This window comes from Anabrus simplex, chromosome 2 (genome assembly GCF_040414725.1).
Source record: "Anabrus simplex isolate iqAnaSimp1 chromosome 2, ASM4041472v1, whole genome shotgun sequence".
Lineage (NCBI taxonomy): Eukaryota > Metazoa > Arthropoda > Insecta > Orthoptera > Tettigoniidae > Anabrus > Anabrus simplex.
In genome coordinates this window covers 1,215,837,191-1,215,853,028 of record NC_090266.1, presented here as the reverse complement: position 1 = coordinate 1,215,853,028, position 15,838 = coordinate 1,215,837,191, and the positions used below count along the sequence as shown (strand labels likewise).

The window sequence follows — 15,838 nt, the reverse complement described above, 5'->3', positions numbered from 1 at the left end:
GGGGCTGTACATGGTACACAGATGGTTCGCGGACAGAGACGGGCACAGGCGTCGGGGTCTGGGGACCAAAGACAAGGCTCTCCCTTCCCATGGGTAAATATGCTAATGTTTTCCAGGCCGAAGTATATGCAATACTGGCCTGTGCTGTACGTACATGGAACGTGCCTGGACATAGGAGATGCGTCACCATTTGCAGTGATAGCCAGGCAGCGTTAAAAGCCCTATGCGCAGTTAGAACAAAATAAAAAATGGTATGGGAATGCCAAAGGATGTTAGATCAGCTGTGTGAACTTAGCTCAGTTACGCTATTATGGGTCCCTGGGCACACAGGTATCAGTGGAAATGAAGAAACTCACAAACTAGCGAAACAAGGCTCAAAAGGTCCTTTCATAGGACCAGAGCCCTTCCTAGGAGTGTAACTCCGAAGCGTGAAGCTGGTAATATCCCAGTGGACAAACCAGTCTCACTTAGACATGTGGAAGAGGCTAACCATAGCAAGGCAGGCAAGTGAACTTATCAAAGGGCCTAGCCAAAGTTATAAAAAGGTCCTGATAAATTTGAATAGGACCAGAATGCGAATGGTAGTTGGACTGTTGACAGGACACAATACCTTACAGAGACACCTACACATCATGAAAATAAGTCAGGATCCGATGTGTAGAAGATGCGGTAGGGAGGAAGAGACCTCCGCGCATGTGTTGTGTCAGTGCGAGGCTCTTGCAAGCACCAGACATCGATATCTTGGCTCACATTTTGTGAGCCTGGAAGACATCGGGAATGCCAGCATTCGGACACTGGTACCCTTTATAGGAGCACTAGGGCTGGACTAGGCAAACCCGTTTAAGGGACACAAAGGGTCTTCACAGACCTACGTGAAAGCAGGGCTCACCCATTCTGTATCTATCTATTGTACCCGCCCCCTACAAAAAAGGCTCCGGCACGAGATCTACAGGGCGTTAACGGGTTGAAAATATAATAAAATAGGCGCTTATCTAACATTACCTTAATGGCATACAGGGTAGGAGAAACGGGGCATACTTAACTACAATGAGAACACAATCAAGTTAAAGTATAAATTAATACAAGCGGTTTATTAGACCTTGATGACGATGGGAATGACGCATCTATATTCACAAATGAATTACATTAATTATTAACAATTGTTGTGGTTTATTATCGACTTGTAGTCGTGTGTGATAGATCCGAGCGATTTGCCATGACGTGATACGAACGGGAACCTTTACCATAAACACTGAGGCTATATGACATTATTAACAAATGAAATTAACATTCATGCAACAAGTCTGAGCGATCCCTATTCTAAAAGCACACAATTATTTCCCAACGAAATACCATGAAAGAAATTATATAAATGTGGAACAAACGCCCGGGTTTGAACCGAACCTCACTGGAATGCAATTCGCCGCGCCGATGGGGTTGAACCATCGCCAACGCTAATTATAGTCAAAACATGTCACATAAAACAGCATAGAGAATCACATATTATATACAATGAACACGTGAGGCACCCCATTCTTCATTTTAGCGTTGTGGAATACCAATGCCGGCGTAGGGAACTGAACTGACGACCCCTGGGTTGAAAATATGGCACTGAAATCCCTAGCTAAATTATACTCAAATGAGTAACAATAGTAATCTAACAAATACTAGTACCAATTACCATGTCATTTGTCAGGGAATGCTTCATTCTGGCGTGTTGAATATTTCCCATTATTAGCCGACTCATACAGGCCTTCCTTCCTTAGCTCAAGGCTCCCCTCCTATATAGACGGACACACACACTAAACACGTCTGGTTGCAAGGTCAAGCGCCTCAACCTCCTACCACGGGCGGACAATAGCCTTGCCCTCCGCAGGCATAACAAGCCCTTTCTTTAAACAAACCACCTCTTCCGAGGTACGTTCACGATAAACTGAGGCCTATCTCTCATTAATCAAATTGCATCGGCGTCAAATAGATCACCTCGATTCAACACATATATTTTTCATGGCCCAATCATGACTTCAAATATCTCACCTATCTTACAACACGACACCGGTTTTTATGATACCAATATTTGTATGATTACTGTCATCACGATTGTTATTATTATTATTGTTGGTTTCATCATTACACTATCTTCCTTCGTGATTTACCTGGTAATTAGATCCTACTGAGTCACCGAAACTTCCTCGTAATTATGATGTAATTAAATAACCCAACGGCAGTTAATTCATAACTAAACCCTAATCAATTTATGATTAACACAATTAATTTCTAATTAAATCGTCACACGGTAATACAATAATGAATTAAATATTCACGCGCTAATCAACTCTATCAAATATTTACACTGTAATTAACTTCTAATTAAATATTCACACAGTGATTAACCCAATTAAATTTCCACACGGTAATTAACTCAATTAAATATTCACACGGTAATTAGCTCAATTATATATTCACAAGGTAATTAGCTCAATTATATTGTAAGTAAATTATGATAAACCTGATCAAATAATCCAGCTTAAATTCTAACACTCCCTAGCTAAATATTTCAAAGGAGGCCTGGGGCATCAGTTCCGTATACATTTATCGTGACTCTGGGACCTCACGTAGCATACTTATATTACTTACCAATCATGCATTTAATGATACTGGATCAACTAAAGCCTAGCTTGAATTACCCTGAATTTACTAAAATACTAGTCTCCTGACGCATTAACTGACCACAAGTCTCTCAAAATAACTTAAGTAATTATTCTACTGCACGCAAACCTATTAGATTATTGTCTCCCTTATTTACAATTAAATCACTCAGACCTGTTATTAATTAAATAAAATAAGAAATAAAAGCTACGTGCCCCATTTCGGCACTTCAACATTTAAATAAATTCATATCCCTGACATGATAGCGTCAGCTTATGTAAAATAATTCCCGTCCCCTCTAATCAGGCCATATAAATATGAAAAATACTCATTTCCATCACTTGACGACACCTTCGTCAACTCTGGAAATCCATTTCAGGTTTTACCGAGCTCGATAGCTGCAGTCGCTTAAGTGCAGCCAGTATCCAGTAATCGGGAGATAGTGAATTCGAGTCCCACTGTCGGCAGCCTTGAAGATGGTTTTCCGTGGTTTCCCATTTTCACACCAGGCAAATGCCGGGGCTGTACCATAATTAAGGCCACGGTCGCTTCCTTCAAAAATCGTAGGCCTTTCCTATCCCATCGTCGCCATAAGACCTATCTGTGTCAGTGCGACGTAAACAAATAGCATTTCAGGTTTTACTGCTGACCCATTGGCACCAAGGCGATCACTGGTAGTTCAATTCCTCCTTCAGGCTAGAAGTCCATAGTTCCTGGTTGATGAAGCCAGTAATCCTGAGCACACAACACGTCACTATTTATTTCAAAATCTGATTAATGGCGTTCAGCGTGAACGTCCAGCCACGATTTCGGATATTACTTCGTCATCCGCAGTTCAGTATCGGATTCCGTGTACCTCTCAGCCACTCTACCTTTGTTACTACCCGACACAGTAGTGCCGTAATAATAATAATAATAATAATAATAATAATAATAATAATAATAATAATAATAATAATAATAATAATAATCGTATTGAGTGTTCGTGACAAGTCACAGTTTATTAAAGTGTAATCACCGGCATCACGTCTATCAAATCTATGCAATATTTATAAGAATTACACTATTTCACTTGAAATTTAAGTTTTAAGTCACTTAAACAAAGGATCAATGAGAGCTTAGCTAAACATAGCTCCGCCCTCAGTAAGCTGAGAGTCCCGAATGAAGCGCTTCGCCCTCGGCAGTGTTTTTTACACGGAGGCAATTTCTACCACTCCAAAACTGCATACAGTCTATCCGCGGCCCACTAGAGGTCAAATAGTACGACCATCAGGTGACCAGTATTCACCTGATGTGATTGAGACATCTCCGTACGATTATTCTTCGCAGGATCTCCTGCAATTAATTAAAGTTTGTCTTGCTTCCCCTTCCATGCTGGTGTCAAGGAGGCGTGATGACACTAAACAGATGGCCCTTGATAATTTTCCACGCAGAAACAACACAGTTTTCTTTCTCCATCTGAAAGTTATCGAGTAAGAGGACATTAGGCACTCTAAATAAATGTCCCAATTATAATTATCTCTTTTAAATCGCAAGACGACTCCAGAATTCGGATTTAATTAATTTTTACATCGTAGATAATTAAGTTGGCTAGTCTGAATTAAAGATGTCTCCCATATTTCGTTTCGAAAATGTTTACTTCCCCTCATTCTCTTAGTCGTGAGGAAGCGATGTCTTCTCTCCAGTTACGTCATGGTGAACCCCCGATTGCAGCCCCTCCCGGGTCTAGATAGGCTTGCCTTCGGCTGCGGGCCCCGCTACACAAAGGAAGGTATTGCGCAATAGATCGCAAATAATGAAATCCTGTAGAATAAATATAAGAGACTCATTTTATCTGTCTTAGTTATATGGATATTAATTCGTTTCGGTTTTATTCCCTCAAAGATCATTGCGTCTGTAATTTCAAAGACCAACATGACCAAAGGTCCTTGGATCATGCCCCTGTCGGGTGCACTATCTATCTATCTAGAGGAGAAGCCACCAGCTTAGAGCGAGTGAATGTATGCGTAATGACAATTTCTCATGATCGCTCTAAATGTTTTTCAATTATATTGAAGCAAAACTATAATAGGTACTTGCATGTTAAATGTCCGGGGCGAGTCCCGCAAGCCATGTGTCGGTAAACGAGAGCGCGGTCGTACGCCCATAGAAAAACTATCAACTTCGAAGAATGGATCATCAGGTTGAATCGGGTGCGAATTGCATTGAAAAACCAACATCGCACAAAAATACGTTGTTCAACACTTCATTCAGAAACCGATCAATTACTGCTGTATAAGAAGCAATCATGCTGTGCGAGCTTATCGCAGACTAGCTGAGCGAGCTAATGAGTCAGGAGGCTATTACATCATCCACTCACCCAAACACTGCACAGGGAATAACCGGCAACTCGAATGAGACTTGCACTGTACCTCACGCGGGGTTAAGGAGTACAGGGTAATATCGATCATGAGCCGTAATAATATTCGACGTTCATCTCGAGTATAATTTTTCGATGTACTTTCACTCTAGAAAAAAGACGTGATTGGTACCTTAGGTCAAGACATGTGTCAATGTTCCCAATCTGTTTTACACACGGCTCGGGTGGCTTCGCCTGCAAGAACGACGCACACTTCATACTCTTTGCTTTTTGCATAATATTCTTAAAACTTCTCAACCAGCTTATATCTGTGATCGAATCAAACTCCTCTCCACAAACCATAACAAAAATACCCGATCCTGCAGCACCATGTGTTTATCCCTTCCTGTACACAGAACGACAATCTGAGAAATCTCTTACCAGTGGACGTCAGAAGGATGTCCAGCAGCTCAGCTTTTAAACATGCCTGTGTCGAAATACTAGGTAAACATGCATGAATCATCAAGTTATGACCTGAAAACACGCCTCCTACCGCCTCTTCATGATTATTTCTCTCTTCCTTTCACAGATCTTCTTGTCTTATTCTTCTTATTCTTACTAATCTTTCTCTTAACCTCTCAACTGAAGGCGATATTTTGGTATAATGCAGAAATGTATATATTTTCTAAACTTTCACTTAAGTAGTAGTTATAATCCTCATTATTCATATATTTTTATGTACGCTTCGTACGATGAGTATTATATAGATGATATGATTTTTTATATGTGATTACTTTCATTAATACTATTACTGTTATTGTTGTTAATGTTGTTATCATATTATTGTCACCAGTAGTTATTATTAACAGTTCTAGGTTAAGACTGGTTAAGTATAAGAAAGGGAGTTCATCCTTAACTTTGCCAGAATAAATAAAACATAATAATAATAATAATAATAATAATAAGAAGAAGAAGAAGAAGAAGAAGTACAGCGTCTAATTACCAAAATGTACTTAGCCTCCAACATCATGAATCATGATCATGAATGGCAACTTACTAACTACTACTACTACATAGATAAGAGGTAACGTGACACAACCAGCTATTTAAGAACTATAACACTCAGTAAGTGTGTGGTATGTTTGACCTTAAGGAGAAGAAATAAAGAGAGAAAAAGAGGTCAACAAGATGTCTTGACTGTTAACATAAGTGAGTCCAACACATTCCACTACAAGAGCCACTTGGCTTACTTAAGCTGAACTCAAGTTCCAAATACATCTGCTCCACACTACAAGAGGAAAGTGCTTGAGAAATCCTCAACGTATTTAATGCGGCTCCAACTCACAGGTCCTTTGATGAAAAGTTGCGCCAATAGCCTTCATGTACAGTATGTATGTATGTATGTATGTATGTATGTATGTATGTATGTATGTATGTATGTATATAACAACAGAAGGATGGTCGAAACCGTCCTTTATTTTTCCCATTTGCAAGCTCTGACACGACACATTTTGTTTCGAGCTAGGAAATAACTCGTAGCGAATGCATGTAGCTATAATATTCACATCATAGGCCACCTCCTCCACGTATTCTTCCGGACACACAAAGTGATCGATGGACTGAGTATGCGCACACGGCCTGACAGTAGAAATATATTATTACAACATTAATACACGGACCTGCGAATACAACGGTACGCTACTATACTTTAAATGTCTGGTATTCTTCGCGTGGCTATCAGCTTGCTTGCGGGAAACGGTGGGTTCGAATCCCACCGTCGGCAGCCCTGAAGACGGTTTAACATGGTTTCCCATGGCCGCTCCTGAAAACCTTCAATGGTTAGTGCCATGCCTGGTCAAAATTCGCTACAAATTATTACTTTCCTTGGCTCGGCGAGGCAGCAGTATTAAAGAGTAGGTTAGGAAATATTTTATTACGAAAGAGGTTCGACGCTGATTCTTCCGCTCAGATTTTACATCAGGAAGTGTACATTTCCTTTATTTACATGGTTATGATGATGATGATGATGATGATGCCTGCTGTTTAAAGGGGCCTAACATCGGCCCATTTACATGGTCAGATTTGCCCGTTATGATTTTTCTGAACAGCACATATCAAATTTTCCCTGAGCGCAGTGGAAGACAATCCATGTGCCCCTCAAAGTTATCTCCACGGTCATATCGGCAGGGGATCTGCTTGTATCTGATGTGAAATGATGCACCCATATCTTATTGTCCGTAATGATGCGGCTTAGGAAAGCGTTGAAGGAAGTCCAGAGAATCTGCTTTGTTTTCGGATGTCAATGATTGCTGAACTCAGCGTGGAGTACGTTTCCAGTTGACGCGCCATTTCATTTGCGCACTATGATGCACCTCTTACCTGTATTGCAGGACTGGTGTTCCTGCAGGCAGCCGTGCGCCAATGCTCTCCGGTTCGGGACAGCCGTGAACATGTGCGGTGTCGTCCCATTTGCGATCACTCTTATCAGTTATATAAGAACAGTCAGGTTGCTGTGAGGGAATTCCCTACTGAAGAACTGGTACAGGAAGACATCCCTCAAGTAACTGGCGAAAATACATACTAGGATTCTTACGAATCGTATGTTGAAACTCATTAAATTACTTATATGTATCGTTTGAGACGGATGCGTTAATATCGGGACTGACAGAGAATAAACAGGACTCAAATGAATATTTTATTTAGAGTTACCAGATGGTTGTGGGTGTAAAGGCGATTAAATGAGTTTTAAGATGTAGGACAAAAATGGGCGTATTAAAACCGTTCAATTTTACACTTTCCAATTTCAAAACAAAGAATTTTGCTGTAACACTTTGTTTCCTTCATAGTGCTACCCTTTTTGAAGCAATTATAGCTCATCTCAAACTTAACAGTTAACTTATTCTTTCTTATACAATAGGAGACACTATTAAATTACTGCTTAAATAATGCTCAAACTGTTCAAGCATTCATACGTTAGGTAAACAGCTGTTCAAAATATAATTAGCCTACTTTCATCTATCTGTATGTTAGTTTCGTTTCTTGCTACCGGGTCGGGATGAAATGAGAAACTTTACGCTTGCATCACGCACAGTGCACAACTCTGATCAACATCAGTGGCGGCATTTTGTATTCATACGCGCTTTTCACATAAACGACCGGAGTGATTATCGGCCAGTTTTCACGCGTGATTGTTTTCTACATCTCTGAAGAGAATGGGATAAACTCCAACAACAAAAATACACACACTGACAGAGCAAATGCAACACCAAGAAGGAGTGGTCAGAACTTTATGCCAGTTGCAGGGTAGACTGACGTCACGGAGGTATGCTCATGATGTGAAATGCGCCGCTGTGCTGCGCACGTAGCGAACGATAAATGGAACACGGCGTTGGCGAATGGCCCACTTCGTACCGTGATTTCTCAGCCGACAGTCATTGTAGAACGTGTTGTCGTGTGCCACAGGACACTTGTATAGCTAAGAATGCCAGGCCGCCGTCAACGGAGGCATTGCCAGCAGACAGACGACTTTACGAGGGGTATGGTGATCGGGCTGAGAAGGGCAGGTTGGTCGCTTCGTCAAATCGCAGCCGATACCCATAGGGATGTGTCCACGGTGCAGCGCCTGTGGCGAAGATGGTTGGCGCAGGGACATGTGGCACGTGCGAGGGGTCCAGGCGCAGCCCGAGTGACGTCAGCACGCGAGGATCGGCGCATCCGCCGCCAAGCGGTGGCAGCCCCGCACGCCACGTCAACCGCCATTCTTCAGCATGTGCAAGACACCCTGGCTGTTCCAATATCGACCAGAACAATTTCCCGTCGATTGGTTGAAGGAGGCCTGCACTCCACAGCATTGACGTGCACGCCTGGCATGGTGCCGGGCTAGAGCGACTTGGATGAGGGAATGGCGGAACGTCGTGTTCTCCGATGAGTCACGCTTCTGTTCTGTCAGTGATAGTCACCGCAGACGAGTGTGGCGTCGGCGTGGAGAAAGGTCAAATCCGGCAGTAACTGTGGAGCGCCCTACCGCTAGACAACGCGGCATCATGGTTTGGGGCGCTATTGCGTATGATTCCACGTCACCTCTAGTGCGTATTCAAGGCACGTTAAATGCCCACCGCTACGTGCAGCATGTGCTGCGGCCGGTGGCACTCCCGTACCTTCAGGGGCTGCCCAATGCTCTGTTTCAGCAGGATAATGCCCGCCCACACACTGCTCGCATCTCCCAACAGGCTCTACGAGGTGTACAGATGCTTCCGTGGCCAGCGTACTCTCCGGATCTCTCACCAATCGAACACGTGTGGGATCTCATTGGACGCCGTTTGCAAACTCTGCCCCAGCCTCGTACGGACGACCAACTGTGGCAAATGGTTGACAGAGAATGGAGAACCATCCCTCAGGACACCATCCGCACTCTTATTGACTCTGTACCTCGACGTGTTTCTGCGTGCATCGCCGCTCGCGGTGGTCCTACATCCTACTGAGTCGATGCCGTGCGCATTGTGTAACCTGCATATCGGTTTGAAATAAACATCAATTATTCGTCCGTGCCGTCTCTGTTTTTTCCCCAACTTTCATCCCTTTCGAACCACTCCTCCTTGGTGTTGCATTTGCTCTGTCAGTCAGTGTATATTTACTGTCAAGGCTGAGGATGCCAAGTCCTGCCAAAGGTGATCAGAAATCACAAATCAACACGCAATTCTTTGGTTTCCTAAAAGATGGCAGAGTATGTCACGTATGGAAAAAACATTTAAAACGAAACAATGCTGTCGCCCATGGTTGACACTATAGAATCACTGTTATTTCAGGCTCAGAACATCAACGTCTACGTTTATTTTACAGACAGTATTTTTTCTCAGAATTCAATCTAAAACACAATAATTGCACCAACTGCAGGCGATACATCAATCAAGAGATAGATCAATTCATTTAAACCCAGTCCTGTTTAAAAATGTGAGGGAAATGTATAATTTTTGTAATTAGTTTCAATAAATTTCAAGAAAAGGCAAGCAGGGGCGTAGACAGTGGGAGGACGGAGTTATTGGGGGTTAACACCCCCATGGATTTTTTTACAAAAATAAAATAAACAAAAAGTCGCAATAAACATTCGGGGAAGCAAGAACACCACCAGATATGCCCATCATGACAAGTCAAACATACTGAATCGAATTGTTGAAAGGATAAAAATTTGGCGAAATTTGGCCAGAAGAGTTAGACTGATAGAATACATCCTGAGGAATGTGTAGGAGAAGACCACGACATAAATATGACAAACAGATTGGAGTAGACGTAGGATAGGGAGGCAAGAAGAATAGCATCTCGCCAATCAACCGACAGCATAGGAGGTGAGGAAGCCTAAAAAGAAACTAAAAAACAGCGCTCTTTCGCAGCCTAAGTCCGCTCTTTCGCAGCCTAAGTCAATTACGTATTTCATTAAGTATTCTTCACGTCGCACCGACACAGACGATCCTTATGGCGGCGATGGGATAGAAAAGGGCTAGAAGTGGGAAGGAAGCGGCCGCGGCCTTAATTAAGATACAATCTCAGCATCTGTCTGGTGTGAAAATGAGAAAACACGGAAAACCATCTTCAGAGCTGCGGGCAGATGCACCCCCCCTAACCGCACGGGTATCTCGCTCGATTAAGTAGTCGCTGCCGTTTATGTTACATCTAAATCGGTAACAGTACGAGTTTCTGTTTCAGTCAATTCAATTTCATTTCCTTCACAGAGAAAGAAACAGAGAGAAAAGTCAACAATGTGTTCGGAATGCAGCTACTCGCATGGGCACACACTCTGTTCACATTGCAATCCAAACGTGTCACAGATAATTCGATGAAGAATAATGGCAAATACTTGAAGACCTCGGGGGAAAATAGTGATAAGCCTCATTTTGTAAGTTTTAAGGTATAATGAAATTAAGTTTCACAACATATTCACTGCTAACATTTTTGATGTTTGAAACATATTACTCTTGACAGTGGTACATAATATAGTCCTTATTTATAATATCCTGGAGAAAACATGCATAAATAGCCAGTATTGTAGGGAAAAAGAGTATATTTAACAGTGAATGATCCTATAAATTGGAAAATTAAAATCCACAGCCTGTTTTCAGTCATTCGAACGGATCAGAAATGGAATGAATGACGCCCCCATCTAGCGGCGAGGATAGGAATTGTGCCGGCTTCCGAAGCCTGTTGCACACCTCTGGGGCGATGATTAATGAAAGACAGATGAAATGATATTGGAGAGTGTTGCTGGAATGAAACATGACAGGGAAAACCGGAGTACCCGGAGAAAATCCTGTCCCGCCTCCGCTTTGTCCAGAACAAATCTCACACAGAGTGAGCGGGATTTGAACCACGGAACCCAGCGGCGAGAGGCCGGCGCGCTGCCACCTGAGCCACCGTCCTAGGAAAGGAAAAAAATGCTGAATGTAGACTTATGTTTAATAAAATGAACCAACATACATACATTAACATTATAGACTGTTATGCCTTCAGTCTGCAAGCCCTTGTGAATTTACTAAACGTCGGCATAATCCTCGATTTGCAACTAGTGTTGTGGCCTCATTTAGTTCTATACCTCTTATCTCTAAATCGTTAGAAACCGAGTCTAACCATCGTCGTCTTGGTCTACCTCTACTTCTCTTACCCTCCATAACAGAGTCCATTATTCTCGTAGGCAACCTATTCTCCTCCATTCGCCTCACATGATCCCAACACCGAAGCCGGTTTATACGTACAGCTTCATCCATCGAGTTCATTCCTAAATTAGCCTTTATCGCCTCATTCCGAGTACCCTCCTGCCATTGTTCCCACGTGTTTGTACCAGCAATCATTCTTGCTACTTTCATGTCGGTTACTTCTAACTTATGAATAAGATATCCTGAGTCCACCCAGTTTTCGCTCCCGTAAAGCAAAGTTGGTCTGAAAACAGACCGATGTAAAGATAGTTTTGTCTGGGAGCTGACTTCCTTCCTACACAATACTGTTGATCGCAACTGCGAGCTCATTGCATTAGCTTTACTACACCTTGATTCAATCTCACTTACTATATTACCATCCTGGGAGAACACACAACCTAAATACTTGAAATTATCAATCTGTTCTAGATTTGTATCACCAATCTGACATTCAATTCTGTTGAATTTCTTACCTACTGACATCAATTTAGTCTTCGAGAGGCTAATTTTCATACCATACTGCACTGCACCTATTTTCAAGTTCCAAGATATTAGACCGCAGTCGTTCGGCACAATCTGCCATTAAGACCTTTTTTTTGCTAGTTGCTCAACGTCGTACCGACACGGATAGGTCTTATGGCGACGATGGGGCTGAAAATGGCTAGGAGTGGGAATGAAGCGGCCGTGGCCTTAATTAAGGTACAGCCCCAGCATTTGCCTGGTTTGAAAATGGGAAACCACGGAAACCATTTTCAGGGCTGCAGACAGTGGGGTTCGAACCTACTATTTCCCGAATACTGCCATTAAGACCAAGTCGTCAGCATAGACCAGACTGCTTACTACATTTCCACCTAACTGAATCCCTACCTGCCACTTTTTAACCTTTCAGCAGATGATCCATGTAAACTACGAACAGCAAAGGTGAAAGATTACAGCCTTGTCTAACCCCTGTAAGTACCCTGAACCAAGAACTCATTCTACCATCAATTCTCACTGAAGTCCAATTGTCAACATAAATGCCTTTGATTGATTTTAATAATCTACCATTAATTCCATTGTCCCCCAGTATGGCGAACATTTTTTCCCTCGGTACCCTGTCATATGCTTTCTCTAGATCTACGAAACATAAACACAACTGCCTATTCCTCTCGTAGCATTTTCCAGTTACCTGGCGCATACTGAAAATCTGATCCTGACAGCCTCTCTGTGGTCTGAAACCACACTGGTTTTCATCCAACTTCCTCTCAACGACTGATCGCGCCCTCCCTTCCAAGATGCCAGTGAATACTTTGCCTGGTATATTAATCAATGAGATACCTCGATAGTTGTTGCAATCCTTCCTGTTCCCTTGCTTATAGATAGGTGCAATTACTGCTTTTGTCCAATCTGAAGGTACCTTACCAACACTCCATGCTAATGTTACTACTCTATGAAGCCATTTTATCCCTGCCTAACACTATACTTCACCATTTCAGGTCTAATTTCATGTATTCCTGCTGCTTTATGACAATGCGTTTTATTTACCACCCTTTCCACTTCCTCAAGCGTAATTTCACCAATATCATTTTCCTCCTCCCCATGACCTTGGCTGTTCGCCACACAACCAAGATGATTTCCTTTTACATCGAAGAGATGTTCAAAATATTCGCTCCAGCTCTCCAGTGATTCCCTGGGATCTATTGTGAGTTCACCTGAATTACTCAAAACACTGTTCATTTCCTTTTTCCCTCCCTTCCTAAATTTTTTTATTACTGTCCAGAAAGGTTTCCGTGCTGCTTTACCTAGCCTTTCCAGATTATTACCAAAATCTTCCCACGACTTCTTTTTGGATTCAACAACTACTGTATTTGTCCCACTCTGTTTCTTTCATCTACGTACAAATCCCTGTCTACCTCGGTCCTTGTTTGGAGCCTGTTCTGATAAGCCTTCTTTTTACATTTACAAGCTGCTCTCACTTCATCATTCCACCAAGATGTTCGCCTTTTCCAATCTTTACACACAGTTGTTCCTAGGCATTCCCTTGCTATTTATACTACAGCATCCCTGCATGCCACCCATTCACTTTCTATATCCTGAACCTGCTTACTGTCTACTGTTCGAAACTTTTCACTAATCATGTCCATGTACTTCTCTCTAATTTCCTCGTCCTGCAGATTTTCTATCCTTATTCGTTTGCAGACAGATTTCACTTTCTCTACCTTAGGCCTAGAGATACTTAAGTTCACTACAGATCAGATAGTGGTCTGTATCATCGAAATATCCCCGGAAAACTCGTATATTAATAACAGATTTCCTGAATTCGAAGTCGGTTAAGATATAGTCTATTATGGATCTGGTACCCCTAGCCTCCCATGTGTAGCGGCGAATAGCCTTATGCTTGAAGAAAATATTCGTAACAGCTAAACCCATACTAGCACAGAAGTCAAGCAAATGCTTCCCATTCCCATTAGCTTCCATATCTTCCCCACATTTACCAATCACCCTTTCGTATCCTTCAGTTCTATTCCCAACTCCGGCATTGAAATCGCCCATTAGCACTATTCTATCCATGCTGTTGACCCTGACCACGATGTCACTCAATACTTCATAAAACTTGTCAACTTCATCCTCATCTGCACCCTCACATGGTGAATACACGGACACAATACATGTCCTAATTCCTCCAACTGACAAATCTACCCACATCATTCGCTCATTTACGTGCCTAACAGAAACTATGTTGCGTGCAATGGTATTCCTGATAAAGAGCCCTACCCCAGACTCTGCCCTTCCCTTTCTAACACCCGTCAAGTACAGTTTATAATCTCCTATCTCTTCCTCGTTAGTTCCCCTTACCCGAATATCACTTAACCTAGCACATCCAGATGCATCCTCTTTGCTGACTCAGCCAGTTCTACCTTCTTTCTTCCATAAGCCCCATTAATATTGATAGCTCCCCATCGAATTCCATTTCGTTCGCCAAGTTGTTTCCAAGGAGTCCCTCGCCTGTCAAATGGGAGTGGGACTCCGTTATTTCCATAGGTCCGAGGCTTGTTTAAAATGTTCTGAGCTTGGTAAAGTCATGAAGCAGGATGCTACCCTACTTACACATAGTCCAAGTGAGGATCTCTCCTCTAACGGGTTATGTACCACCGGTGGATTGTATAGTCCTAGCCGCCTGAGCACAAGGAGGGCCACGACTCAGAATATGTCCGAGATGCCCACTCCTATTCCATAGCAACTGGAATCCGGACTCTCAGGACCACTTACTAGGCCACTGAGCCGTTGCCCATGGTTCACGAACTAGGACGTGACTACAGTAACCCACACCATGAACCATGTTAAAGAAAAAGAATTTAATATAATGTTCTTGCTTTTATGTATCACTAACTACTTTTACACTTTTCCGATACGCCGAGATGCTGAAATTCTTTCCCGCAGGAGTTCTTTAACGTGCCGGTAAATCTACCGACACGAAGCTGACGTAGCACAGAACCTTCAAATACCACCGCACTGAGCCTTGATCTATCCAAGGCCATCTAGTGCGGCCTTGATCTAACCCGCTAACTTGATATCAGGACGTTAGCGCTCTACCGCCTAAACTACCACCCCGGCATATTAAAGAGACTAGCTGCTTCGCTACGGAATTCTACATTGTATACAGAATTCTAGGTTAGGTAGTGTACACGTTGTGAGCAAGATTGCATTGAATTGCATAGCTCTTAACGTTACCCTAGAAACGAGACTGGGAAGTCACCAAACGTCTTTTCTCATATGAAGACAGGGTTAGGGAATATTAATTGTAATAGTAGGCCCGCTTGCCTACCTTCAGACACAATGAGGTTGGGAAGTTTTCATTATAATTGCAGACACTCATTCTCCACCTGCCTTTTTCATCCTCAGAACGACTGTCTTAGTGGATTTCCCAACTGAAATGAACACAGGTCATTACAATGACGTCAGTAGGAATGGCGGGATTAAAAACAATGTTTCCATATGAAATACTCGATCAAATGATAAACCACACATTTTCTCACTTTTAACGAACAGTACTACGCTGCCGACCTAACAGCCCAAAGTTCCAGAGATGGAATGACCAAGCCACCGACAGCCGTGATCCGTCAACACTCATCGTCTTTTTTCGGCGGCAGTGGGGGGGTTCGAATAGTGGAGAGTCCCAGGGCAGAAA

At 42.6% G+C, this 15,838-nt stretch overlaps 1 long non-coding RNA gene across 1 annotated transcript in view; it reads right to left on the bottom strand.

Moving 5' to 3' along the window:
• Positions 1 to 15,838, bottom strand: part of LOC136863412 (uncharacterized) — a 707,299-nt gene that overhangs the window by 506,857 nt on the left and 184,604 nt on the right. The window lies entirely within an intron of this gene.